Below are 4,277 nucleotides of genomic sequence, written 5' to 3'. Positions count from 1 at the left end.
CCAGCTCTGTGCATGCAAGTACATGGAAGTAAGGTAAGTGTGAGCACATCTCTAGCCAGCTCTGTGCATGCAAGTACATGGAAGTAAGGTAAGTGTGAGCACATCCTTAGCCAGCTCTGTGCATGTAAGTACATGGAAGTAAGGTAAGTGTGAGCACGTCCCTAGCCAGCTCTGTGCATGTAAGTACATGGAAGTAAGGGAAGTGTGAGCACGTCCCTAGCCAGCTCTGTGTGCAGAAGTACATGGAAGTAAGGTAAGTGTGAGCCAAATTGGAGATAAATTGTCTCTTTTCAGGTGGAAAAGAGGCCATCTTGGTAGTCCTCCACATTTATTTACAAAGGATTCACTTTAAAGGTGTAGGGAAACACAAGGGGCTGGGTTGCGACCCAGAGGGGCTGCTACGACCCCTAGACCAAAGAAGAGGAAGAAAGAGGTGGTCACCAGCAATCTGGAATGGTCCAGTAGAATAAAGTTGTGTTTGGTGGAGAGAGGGATGTCCAGGCCTAGGCCACCTGGCAGCCTGGTGCCTGTCACGCTCTTCTGTCCCCTCTTCTCCAGCCAGGGCTCTCCATTGGCTCTGACACCCTGAGAAGCCAGAGGCACAGGGCAGGACTGACAGAGTGCAGCTCGCAACCCAGCGTAGGTGGCCGGTTATTGTCGAGACAGGCACATATTTCAATAGAAAAGCTGAAACCTATGTTCACTTTTAGGTAGCTGTATTGATTGACATATGGTTGACCTACAGTAGACTACACACACTAAATGTACCTTATACAACTTGCTAAGTTTGGCTGTGTATTTGTAGCTGTGAAACCATCACCATCAAAGTAGTGACTGGTAGGGCTGGGGAGATAGCTCAGCGGAATAAGTGCTTGCCTGGCAAGCCAGGTCCTGAGTTTCCCTGGTACCACCAAAAAAGAAGAAGAAGAAGAAAAAAAAAAGATAGTGACTGGTTTATCACTCTCAAACTAAATTAGCATTTAAGGTATTCCATGCAGTTGGTCAGGACAATGTGGGACGATATCATGAAATCAAGCCATAGTGGATATGATTCCAGAAGTTTTGACTCTGGAAAGATACACACAAAAAACCTAAAAGTATGTCAAAGCTTGACAGAAAGCTAATTGTTGCTTTTAATTAACATAAAAGATCATGAATTTGAAGTTTTTGGGGGCTTCATTTGTATCTGCTTATTGTAAATTTTTTTAAATAAAAAATATATAAATTTTTTTGATACACGGTCTGGCTGTGCAGTTCAGACTCACAGTGATCCTCCTGTCTCAGCCTCCGCAACACTGGGATTGCAGGTGTGTGCCACCACTCATGGTTTTGGTGGCCTGTGTTGCACATCTGGGGTTCTGGGGCCAGCATGGCGTGTGGTAACAGGGATCGAACCTAGGTCCTTATGCTTGCCAGGCAGGCACTTAGACTGCCGAGCTATCTCCCCATTCCTGTCAAATATTTAAAGCACAATTCTGTGGGTCTGCCTGGTCTCAGTATTTGAATCTGAGAAACTCAGTGGTAAGTGTTTACTTAATACTGACAAGATCATAGATTAGCAGGATAGGTGTGCATTTTATATGGTGATTATCTGTACCCTGCTTGCAGCAGCTATGTGACACTTTTTACTGTATACCTTGCATTTTATGTTAGCCCTCTCACCTACCCCAGGTGGGAGCTGATAGCTTCTTTTAAGGACCTTGAGCCTAATTACAGTACTAATTTTCTGAAGTAAGTTACTAAAGTTACTGCCTAATGTTACAAAACTAGTAAGTGATAGACTCAGGATGAGATTTAATTCCCTGAGCCCTGTATTATTCTACTTTAGATTACAAAAGAAAGCAAATCATTCACAAACACATTTTTGACCATGTATTTGTGACAGATTGCTTGCTGCCCATGGGCAGCAGCTATGGACACCAGAGTTGTGCTGACAGTCACCTGGCATTTCTGGCCTTGTGTGTCCTGGAAGTCAGGAGCTCCTACATGGGCAGCTGGCACCTGGGTGAGGGCAAGGAGGCCGGCAGGCATCAAATCTCAGGGGAGGAAGAGTTGGCCCACAAGGATGCGCCCCTGGGCACCTTGTCTTGAGTGCAGAGGCATTGAGAGGGGGACAGGACCTCACCAGAGCCTCTGCTGGGCTTCGAAGGGAAGCCACGTGAGTTCTGGTCTCACAGTCTTGGCAGGTTTTATTCCTCATGCCTGGATTGCTCTTATCTTGGTTTCTGAGGCTCACTCCTTCCTTCACTCCTCTGACTACTGAGGTGTTTTATCTTCTAGGAGATTCCTTCAGTCACCTCCACTGTGGGAGAGGAGCTGCCCTCAAGCTTTTTGGCCTTAGGAGCTCTGCTCTTGCTTAAAAATTGTTGAGGACCCAAACAGTACACATTGAGTTAAACCTTTCAAAATCTACCTTACAGAAATTAAAACAAAAATCACAAGAACATTTTTTGCAAGAACATTTTATTCAATGAAAAATAGCAATAATAAATTCTTTATTTGTTACCATAAGGAGCAGTAAGTTTTGTATTTTCCAAAGCAAAATAATTGAGAAGGGTAGCATTGTTTTATATTACTGAACATCTTTTTTGTTAATAAAGAGATTGTTACATCATTTCTGCCATTCAATCTGTTGCACTACATTTTAGTATATTTATAGTAAAAAACGAAGAAAATCTATTCTCACACAGATTTATAGTTTCCTTATAATGGAAAAGGGAGGAATATTTTAATAGCCTTTTTATTTACAGTTTGAAATTTATAGTGATCCTGTTTAAGAATTTTTATCTTTGCAAAACAAAATCCTATCCATATAAATCATACCCACTCTGTTTTTAACTTTCAATATAGGATTCAATAAGTTACTTAAGCTGTTCAATACTTTATTGTTTGCGCGAGACTATAGTGCTAGGACTCTGGGAGGCTGAAGAAGAAGATTGGGAAGTTTGAGCCCAGCCTGGGTAACTTAGCAAGACTTGGTCTTGAAAACACAATGCTGGGGGTGTAGCTTACTGGTAGGGTTCTTGCCTAGCTCTGTACAAGATCCTGAATGTATTCCCTGGTACCAGAAAAATGGAGAAAAAAATGAGAGTTTGTGTTAAGCGATTTTGCTCCATGGCAGGCTAATGCAGTGTGCTGAATACAGTGAGGGTAGGCAGAGAGGAGCAGTGACGCTTGATAGGTTAGGTGTACTAGCTTTCTTCTGTGAGGCAAGGTCTTGCTATACAGTTAAGGCTGGCCTTGAACTCACTACGTAGCCTCGGCTGACTTCGAACTCCTGGTGATCCTCCTGACTCAGCCTCCCAAGTGCTGGGTTTACAGGCATGTGCCACCACGTCCAGCTAAGCTAGGCGTATTAAATGCCCTTTTTAGTTATGAAATTTTTAGCTTGAAATGAGCTTCTCACAAGTATAACCCCAAAGTTGAGGAATTTAATTATTGTGCATATTCCATTTTAATGTTCTAAAATCCAATAAGTGGATTTTTAAAAAATGTATTTAGTACAGTTTCTACAGGATCTCACAACACAGATCAGACCTGTAGTAATCCTCCTGTTTTTCAGCCTCCCAAGCACTGGGATTGCATGCATGTGCCTCCATGCCCAGTCTCATTCACTGTCTCAGTGTGCCCTGGGGGCAGGGCCAGCATGGCACACCAGGGATTGAACTCCAGTCCCAGTGTCTGCCGAAGCAGGTGCTTTAATCTGCTGGGCTATCTGGCCAGCCCTTGATTCTTAAAGATTAGCAGCAGTGGGAATCTGGGCAGCTGTGTGTGAGGTGCTGCCAGTAGAGGGCTGGGCCACTTTTTTTTTCTTTTAAAGGAAAAGTTGATCATTCTTTTGAGATTCTGGTTTATGCAGAGTAGAATAAGAAATGACATAGGTTTCATTATGCTGTTAAATAGTACTTAACAAAAAAAATGGCATCTTCAAAGGTTCCTATTCTAATCAAACACTAACTTGTGTGCACAGAAATTTGAACACTACTTGAAAGAGCCACACTTCATGTTATTGCTACTTTTCTGTTAGGTAGTGAAAAGTGAATGGTTTCTAATGTGGTGCTCTGATAAAGATAGTTTGAAAATACCTCGAGTTTGTCGGGATGCGTCTATTCATCTTTTCAAATCATGTCTGTGTTCATTATCCTACTTGAATGAGGAAATACACTTAAGCTAGAACAGGAACAGGGTCAAACATCCAAATCAACCAGTGTCCAGTAAATCAGGCAGCCCCAGCATGCACTGTACTTACAGTGTCTCAATGTCATTCATCCATAGTT

At 42.7% G+C, this 4,277-nt stretch overlaps 1 protein-coding gene across 1 annotated transcript in view; it reads left to right on the top strand.

Annotated features, from left to right (window-relative positions):
• The window catches only part of Arsb (arylsulfatase B), a 177,027-nt gene that overhangs the window by 12,284 nt on the left and 160,466 nt on the right, over positions 1-4,277 (top strand). The gene's annotated exons all lie outside the window — the stretch shown is intronic.

This window comes from Octodon degus, unplaced genomic scaffold (assembly GCF_000260255.1).
Source record: "Octodon degus isolate 3935 unplaced genomic scaffold, OctDeg1.0 scaffold00238, whole genome shotgun sequence".
Lineage (NCBI taxonomy): Eukaryota > Metazoa > Chordata > Mammalia > Rodentia > Octodontidae > Octodon > Octodon degus.
This window is presented reverse-complemented; position numbering and strand designations above follow the sequence as displayed.